The 10,127-nt window shown below is 26.9% G+C and overlaps 1 non-coding gene across 1 annotated transcript; it reads left to right on the top strand.

Annotated features, from left to right (window-relative positions):
• The first annotated feature begins 4,403 nt into the window (after window positions 1-4,403).
• Window positions 4,404-4,477, top strand: Trnaw-cca (transfer RNA tryptophan (anticodon CCA)). The gene has a single exon. It is a non-coding gene; the product is annotated as a tRNA-Trp (tRNA).
• The last annotated feature ends 5,650 nt before the right edge of the window (window positions 4,478-10,127 follow it).

The following is a 10,127-nucleotide window of genomic DNA, read 5'->3' as shown; positions in this document are numbered from 1 at the left end:
TTATTTATTAATAATTTTTATTATCTTGAAGACTTTATTAGATTTATGAAATCAAATACTTCTTCTCAACTTAAAACATATTCAAAATACAGATATTTAAATTCAGGTGAGGAATATGATGTTGAATTTTCTGATGAGGAATATGATGATGAATATGATGATATATATCCTGTAATATATAAGGATGAATATGATGAGGATGATGAATATAAGGATATATAAAAAAGTTTTAAAAAAAATGTAATTAATATTACTTTTTTTTACAGGTTAATATTAAAACTTTACCTTGTGAAATAAGAAGATTAATATATAAACATCATATTTATAATTGTATAATATTTAAAAGTAAAATAAATAATGAGGTATTACTTATTAATAATTCTAATGCAATTCTTTTGTATCAATGGTTCTGATTGGATGACACTAAGCGTAAAATTCTCTATGTCCTTGTCTGTAACTAAGGAAGCCGACATTTTGAATTGCGGAATGTATTGACATGCAATTTTTACAATGATAAGCAAAAAAACTCACATGTTGCACTTAGAAATCTTCTTTTTATCAAATTTAATTACATTCTGAAGCGGCCAAGCAGCCAGAAAACGCCCGGTGTTTACGTTTGACGCCGGAAGCATACCTATGACGTCACCTAGTTTAGGGGCCAAAGAAGATAACATCTTTTCGCGGAATTTTCTTTAATGTGAATTTTACACTGAAATAATGATTGAAATTGAATTATGTACTTGTTTTGCATTAGAATAGAGATAACTGTATTGTATTTGAAGATTTGCGGACGTCCATCGGTAGTTTTACTGTCGCAAATACCCGTTTACCTGTCTCCGCTACGCGTCGCCAGGTAAACTAAATTTGCGACAGTAAAACTACCGATGGACGTCCGCAAAGCTTCAAATACAATACAGTTATCTCTTAATTATTATTATCTTAAAAAAATATTTAAATTTAAATTTTTCAAATTTTTTTAAATTTTCAAATTTAATTTTTGATGATGAGCAGGATGATGATTATCATAATGAATATAATGTTGATTTTTTTTAAATATAGTTAATATTATTTTTTTTTATTACAGTTACATATTTAATATTTACCTTGGGAAATAAGAAGTTTAATATATAAATATCATATTTATAATTGTATAAAATTTAAAAGTAAAATAAATAAGCATATAGCAATGATTATTAATTTTAATAAAATTATTAATTTTAATAAACATCCTTATCATTATACAGGTTCATATTAAAAAATTAATATTACTTTTTTTTACAGGTTCATATTAAAACTTTACCTTTGGAAATACGAAGAATAATATATAAACATCATATTTATAATTGTATTAAATTTAAAAGTAAAATAAATAAACAAGTATTATTTATTAATAATTTTTATTATCTTCATCATTTTTTAAATTTCATAAACAACAAATTGGTTGTTATACCTGTATTAGGTGGAGGTCTTAATCTTTATACAAAAGAAGGAATACCTATAGGATATCTTTCAAGATCCATATATTCAAAATATTAATTAATATTACTTTTTTGTTACAGGTTCATATTAAAAATTAACCCTTGGAAATAAGAAAATTAATTTATAAACTTTATATTATTAACTGTCAAAGTCATTATAAAAATATAAATGTAGAATTGTCATTTTTTTTTTTAAATGTTACAAAAGTGAAATGTTACTAACTGATTTAACTTATTATAAATACTTTTTTATTTACAGATAAATATCAAATATTTACCTTTGGAAATAAGAAATAGAATATATAAATATCATATTTTTAACTGTAAACAATTTAAAAGTAAAATAAATAAAGAGTTTTTATTTTTTAATAAAATTTCTAATTATGAAATGTATAGTTTTCCTCAATTTTATTTAGGTGTTATAAAGAGACTTATTGTGGGATATATAAGAGTTGATTATTCATTTTAAAAAATTTATTTTTCAGATGTATGTTAGATTTTTACCTATTGAAATAAGAATTAAAATATATAAATATTTCATAACCATGAATACAAAAGCTAAAATTATACTACATAGAGAATTAAAATTCTTTATAATTTCTCCAAATAATGTAATTATATTACAAAATATTTCTTTTTTTTATCAAAGAAGATAAAAATATATATAAAATGTTTTATAATCTTATTATTAAATATAATAATAAAAAAACCTGTGTTATTAATTGTAAAAAACCTAACAGTGAACAACATTTTTTAAAAGAATTAAAAAAATTAGCTGCACAATTTAAAAATGCATTAATGTTTAAACATCATATTATTTAAGGCCGAGAAAAAAAAATCTGTGTTTCCGGTAACCCGACCGACCCTGTTTTTTAGCCCCGACCCTAATTTAATTATTGGATCTTCAAAAAAAAAAAAAAAATGGTATCAACCGACCCTATTTTTGACACAGGCTTCTGTTAATAGACATGATTATTTATCTAACTTGCTTCTACTGGCACAGAAAGCCAGTAAAACATTTTATTTATGTCAAAAGGTATTCCAAATGGTTAAAATCCAAGAAATTTGCACAGCAGGTGCATTAAAAACATTGCAAATGGCCGCACTTCCGGTATTTGAAACTAATTACGGACCCGGACTTGGAAAAACCATGATAATTTTGCGGATTTCGTTTACAATGTAAAAAAAAAAAAAAAAAAAAAAACCGACCTACCGACCCTATTTTTCATAATGATGTTACCGGAAACACAGATTATTTTTTTTAGGCCTAATGAGATAATTTTTTTTTATTTTCAGAAATTAATACACTATCTTCCTATAGAATTAAAAAACATATTTATACTTTTCATCAAATTAATTGTATAAATAAAACAAAAACACAATATAAAATAGTAATATGTGAATTTTTAAATAAAAAATTAATATCTGAAATAAATTTTAACAATTATTTAATATCAATTTTAAAACATGAACATATATTTAGTACTTTTACCAAAAGAAAAAAAATTCATACACCTGCAGATTATTTTTATTTAAACAAATATCATCAACAAATGGAAAATCTAAATCACCCTGTTGAAGATAAAATTACACAAAGATATTTATATTTTGAAACAGGAATTAAAAATTTCTTAAAAAAATAATGTATATTACTTTTTTTATTTTCAGAAATTAATACAATATTTACCCTGGGATTTAAGAGAACATATATATCAGTTTCATGAAATTAATTGTATAAATAATACAAAAAAAAATTATAAAAATTTAATGTCTGAATTTTACAGTAAAAAACTTATAATGGAATTATACCATAAAAATAAGGTCATATATACAACAAAAAATTGTATTAAATTAGATTTATTTGACTTACTATCAAATAATTTATTTGAATTAATATTCTTATTTTCACCTGATCCTATTATTCATACTCCTTCTGACTATGTTCAATTAAAAAAACTTTATAAAAAAATTTTAGAAAATAATAATAATGATGATAATGTTATTGAAATAACACACAACATTTTATATTTTGAAACAGGTATTACAAATTGGAAATAAAGAAAATTTAATACAAATATTATTTAATAGACAAACAACTAGTAAAATAATTAAAAAAAAAAGAATTATATAATAAAATTGATAAACAAATTGTAACTTTTGATGCCTGGGTAGAATATTTATTTTCTTATGAATTTCAAAATTATTATATGGATTAATAAAAAAGGTTATATTATTCTACAAAAAAAAAAAATTTATTTTGTTTTTTTTACAAAAGTTTTGTACAACTTGTAAAAAAAAATTATCTATTAGTAAATTCAATGCTATACCATGGGCACCTACTTATTACAGATGTTTTTGTAAAAGATGTGAAGAAATTAAAGAGAATAATTTTACAAAAAGAATTAATAATAGGAAAAAAAAAAATTACAAAATAAAAATTTATCTAAAGATGAATTAAAAAAAAAATATTATTGAAAATATTTATTTAAAAAAATTTTAAAATGCTTCTGTTAAAAGTTAATATATAAAAAATATTATTTTTTTTTGTAGAAATGTATAAAGAAAAAAACAATCAGACAATGTATAATAGATATTATGTATTTTTTTTTTACAAATCCTTGTATAAATATATTTATGTTGTTAACTATTATTATAATTTTACTTTTAAAATGTAGTACATAAAATAAAAAAATAATTAAAATAAAAAATATAAAAAATATATTACAGAACAAACAAAACAGAAAAAGAAGATGTTTAAGAAGAAGACTGACTTATGAACTTTAAATTATTATTGTTATTGTAAATATTAATTATTATATTTTTATGTAAAAAATTATTATTGTTATGTAAATATTAATTATTATATTTATTATTTTATTATTATTGTAAATATGTATATGTTAAAAAAAAAAAAAAACAAAAAAAGACTCTGTGGCGCAATTGGCTAGCGCGTCTGATTCCAGATCAGAAGGTTACGTGTTCGAATCACGTCAGAGTCCTATTATTTAATAACAAATTTTTAATGCAACTAATGTTAATATTAACATTACGGGTCACAAGTCCCTAATGCAGAGTGAAAATTTTTTATTTATAAATAAACTATTTGACCCTCCTTCTTTTTCCCCACCCCCCTTTATTATTTCCCTACCCCTAAGTAATAGTACCTGAGCTTTGGCCTCATTCAGTGACGTCACACTTAAAAAACAAGGGATTCTGGGGAAAAAATGGCGGAATGAGGCCAAAGTCAGGTACTATTACTTGATACTAACTGCCATAGAAGATATGCAAGCACACAAAAAAGGTAGCGTCGTTCTCCTGATTTTCAACGAAGATGTTTGTGAAATTCTGAGGCCATGTCTTATATTCAGTCGTGAGAATGTAGGCCTCATCATAGCCAAAGTAACTACAATAGTTTGAAGAGATAGGCTTGCTACTATAAAAAGCTTTACAGGGACATTCAATGAAGGCTTTCAAAATGAACCAGTTCCACAAACATTGAGCCATATTACTCTCTATCTGAGGACTGATAAGTTGCAGTTGTATCCTTTCGAAGTCGAGTTGCACAATTGAACTATTATAACTGTGAAATGGTAAGTGCTGTCTGCAACTCAACGATATTACTGGATATTGTCTCGGTGTGTGGCCATCCTAGTATCATTCCTATTAAGGAAAATAATGTATGTTGAACTGATTCGTGTTGACAGCTGTTATTGAATGCCCCTGTAAAGCTATTCTTAGTATCAAGCATATCTCTTTAAACTATTTTGCCTCATATGGCTATGATGATGCCTTCATCTACCTTGCTTGTATGCTTGCAGATCTCCTAAGGCAGCTTCATTCCAATTTTTTTGACGCGTTGGAACAGTACTTCCTTCCATGACAACTCCAAGTAGTTCAAGGCGTTAATGTACAATTAAGCGTGATCTGCAAGCTTGGAAATAAGCCCAATATCTGTTCCAGACTGTTTGCCGTCGATCTATTCTATCATTTCGGAAAGCACAATTCCTAGGTTAAAAGATTCCTAGCCTTCATTCTGTGTGTTTTTTATTTATTCTGACTATTAGCTATGTTGTCAAGTTTTATCAATCATTAAGCATGATACTTGTGATATTACATCTCCAGCACTAATAGTTTGACTAAGAGAATATTGTCTTGTAGTACAGGTGCACAGTCATGCAATATTTTTGCCGATTAAAAATGACAATGCATCATGGAAATCTTCAGATACATCACCACAGAAAAATACACTGCAGTTATTGTTCTTGTTGATCCAGTACTAGTACCACTTTACAGTGTCTGGTTACTTACTGTTAATTCAAAAGAATGTTTTCGCTTTTAATGATGAAATATTTTGAGATCTGAAAATTTGTCTCGACAAGATTTGTCCCATTTCTGCGTTTAAACTATGTCGATTACTTTGGAACATTAGAGACAATGATTCAGGTTTTGATAACTAAAGTTGCTAGTGTTAGGTGTAAATTTCAGGATAAAAACAATATATGTACATTGTCGGAAAATATAAAATTCATTTGTACTCGCTACAAAACAGGAGAAAAACTCGGCGGGCCTCGCTTTTCGTCGTGTTTCTAAAATTCATACAACATGTACAAATTCATTTTTATATGTTTGACAATGTACATATATTGTATATTTATTTTTATCGAATAATGACTTTGGAGCTTTACCTATTTTGGCTTGAAAATTTCAAGATTTTTCAAGATGGCTTACATTTAAAAAAAAATTTCAACAAGATAATTGGTATAAGCACTGTCATTCTATTTACCAGGTATCATGTCAATATCTTCCCTAATATCATTTTCTTTAATTTTTTTGAATTTATAGAAATCAAACGTCAGCCATTTTTAAAATGGCCGCCTCTCCCGCCAATTTCGACTTTCATAGTGGGTCCATAGCTGAAAATGTTGTCCATGACATATACTATTACTATGCCAAATTTCATGCTTTTACCACAATCTGAGCAATTTTGCCAAAAATCTGCACAGTTCGACTGTTAAGAGGACTTAATAAAAGACACCGGTCGCTGATTCAAAATGTATTCTGTCTCAGTGTATTCTATAAATTGTCATTCAGTCAGACAGTGCTTGGTTTGTCTATCTTAGTAATAAAAGAAAGCCTCAACTTTCGTTTTATTTGAGAAAGTAAAAAAGTTATTGTAATTTAAATAAATCTAATTGTTTCAGGTCTATTCGGGTCTTTTCAGGTCGATCCAAGTTTAGGTCTTTAGTGGAAGCCGTAAATTGTAAAGGAAAAAACCTGGGTCTCACTAATTAGCGACAAGAAGCGACAAAAAGCGTCAAGAAGCGTCAAGAAGCGACAAGAAGACTATTTAGCGACAAGAAAACTCAAAAAAAATATTATTAGAATAAATATATTAAAAAAAATATGCATTGACAGCAATAAAGAGATTTTCATTTTTTTTTTATTATATTGGCTAGATGAAGAAATTAATGATTCAAGATAACATTTGGAGGTTTGCCTGTGATCTGAACAATTTCTTTCAAAGAATTATAAATATTGATGACAGCTTGCATATATCATCAGCAATATTTTGTTTGTTTAATAGGATAGGTACCTATGTATTCTGCTATTGCTTTATTCATGGTTTCAAGAGAATGGCAAGGCATTTTTTTCGAACCAGCTGATTATTTTCTTGTAAGAATTACTTCTTTTCATAGAAGCATAATGACGCTTAAGGATGAACAAATTAGAATCATGGTTGGAGTAAAGGACGTGTGTCCCTTATTGTATTGCTACAATAACATTCAATTAACACCTATAACTTTGTACACGCGTCAGACTATACAACTACACGCGCCAGAATATACGGCAATAATTGTAAATAGTGAGCAACTGTTCAGTCGGAAAGCAAGCCCTTAGAAACGACCGTTGTTGCTACTTTCTTAAGACAACAATGGGACTGATATTAAAACCCGCCATTCTGAAATTGCGTTAATTTCGCGGAAAAAATAATTTGGCGCCAATTTGGAATTTTTTCTTTTTTCTGTTTCTTACTTGCCATTATGGTCAGAAATAGATTTCTTTCGATTTTTCAAGCATGGTTCTTATTATCAAAGAAAATAATACTTAAACATGTTATAAATTGTCCGTCTTTTAAAAATAACGTAATGCCTTTGATCGTCGTTTAAGAATTATGCGAAATTGTCTGTTATTTTTTTCTTCTTTTTTTTCCAGATAAACAAAGACTATACAAACTATATAAAAAATTAATAATAAGTATCTCAAAGTTAAAACAAAAATCAAGTCTAACGTTCTATCACCCCTTAGGAAACCCCGTTCGAACTAAATTCCAAACGAAAGACATTTTTTTACATTGTAGTTTTTTATCTTACACATCGATGTCAACTTGCATCTTTACACAATGTACACACATTTAGTGTGTTTGTTTGAAAAAGCAATGGCGAGTTCAGCTGTGAATATTTGACTGGATTAATTATTCTCTTTAAGTCAGTGAATTGTTTGACTTAACTTAAACAAGGTAAGGAAATCGTATACTGTCTTTACACAACCTTAACCAAAACTCATTCATCGTTTATAATATTATAAAAACATTTGTGATGAAGTAATCCTGCAAAACTGCCAAAGGTAAATGAAAAAGTCTTGTCCTAAATATGAACTTAAAACAATCTCTTTCAGACTAGCATTTTAATCACTCTTATTCAAAGCATTTTTTGTTCATACTGACATGAAGTGTGACTTACTTATGACTTGTGATCTAAAACATAATATTGTTGACTTAGCACTCAAAATCTGCTCTGAGATACTTTTATATATAAAGTTAAAAAAAATTAAATAGAAGAAGAAAAATATTAGACCCAGTCTTTTTTGTTCTTATCTATTTTCAAGTTCATGATTAGAACCATTTATTTATTGGTTTAGTGGTTGTTTTTTTTATAATTTGAGTCCATTCATAATAGAATCTGCATGGAATCAGTGAGACAAAATTTATTGTTATATTTAGTTTGTTCATACAAGAATTGCAAACTTATTTCCTTTTATTTCAAATAATGAAGAATTTACATTCAGAATACTTTCATTATGGTCTCGTTTAAGTTTAAATGAAAAAGGTAGGATCAGGTATCAGTAATGAAAAGGAGTTCCTGTATTTGATCATTTTAATCATGTCTTGATCCATTATTCATGAATATTTTGGCTACTCCTTGTATGATTAAAGTAGAAATTTATTTCTGTGTTGAAATAATTTGGTTACAGCAGTATAAATACTTACCAAAATATAAATATTAAATTAACTCTTGGAATAATAATATTATGCCAATTTATGGCACATACTGACATAGGGCCTATTTGAGTATTTCACTGAGACTGAGTTCTGAAAAGTGATAAAATGTGTTTCGCTAATTTTTTTGCACATGTCTTTAGTATCAAAATATATTAAATAAAATTATTTTAATAATATCCTCATGTAAATAACAGCATATGGTGCTTAATATAATAATAGTTTGATCATGAGAGTGTCAAACAAAGGGACGTAACTCGTAAATTACTATCGGCCCCGCTTCCTCAGAAATATCGACACATCGAAGTGGCACATTTGCGTATTACAGCGTATTAAGTGGCACAAATTTGACATATCATAGTCAAATATATGTTACATAACATAATTTAAATTCAGCATAGCTTCCCGAGAAGTTAAGAAAGAAAATTACGATTTTAATTTCCAGTGACCGATTTTTTTGGTCAATACCTAGACTTTGAAGACACATTTTGAGAGAAAAAATTAGTTTAATCCATAATTGAGTGGATCAATATATTTCTTATATACTCAAGAATGTTCACTTAAAAGCAAATTAGTTTTAGTTCATGCAAAAAACTACAATTTTTGGTAAAAAAATGCCCATATATGGTAATCACATGACTTCCATTGTTGCTTTAAGAAATGGGGTCAAACCGGGGTCAGCTTTCTGACTGTGTTGAACACTCAACATTGTCTTTAATTACCTTTTATCTTCAATCAACTTTAAACTATGCATAAACATACATATCGTTTGATAAGTCAATACCCAAATAAAATATTCACGTTTTAGTAACATTATCTTTTCTGGACACTGATTCACGTATAATGCATTTTGCATGCAGGTCAGTTTATTATATTTTAGACAAAGAGAGTGTTAAAAAAATTATAAAATAAATATATTATTGTTCTAAAACACAAGAACATGTAAAAATTAATGTCATACTATGACAGGGAAATGTCTATTTAAGGAATGACTGTAATATTTGTTCTGTCTATGAAGAAATAACATCAAAAATGTGGTGCACACTGAATAACCCGTGTAACGGGTTATTTTAAAGTGTGCACCACATTTTTTATGTTATTTCGAATAGACAGAAACAATATTACAGTCATTTCTTATAATTTAATTCTAAATTCCATTTTAAACCGGAGTAAACCATGAAAAAACGTTGATGACGTCACGGTCACATGACAAAATTATGTCTATGAGCTGATAAACAAAACAACGTCAGCCAATCAGAAGACGCGTTACATCCAAAATTAAATTATATTAATATATTTAAAAAAAAATAATGAAAATCACTTTACTTTCCGTATATTAAAATAAAAATGTCAATGCATATTTTTTTAATATA

The sequence above is a fragment of the Mytilus californianus genome, unplaced genomic scaffold (assembly GCF_021869535.1).
Source record: "Mytilus californianus isolate M0D057914Y unplaced genomic scaffold, xbMytCali1.0.p SCAF_14, whole genome shotgun sequence".
NCBI lineage: Eukaryota > Metazoa > Mollusca > Bivalvia > Mytilida > Mytilidae > Mytilus > Mytilus californianus.
The sequence above is the reverse complement of the archived record's forward strand: the minus strand, read 5'-3'. Positions and strand labels throughout refer to the sequence as shown.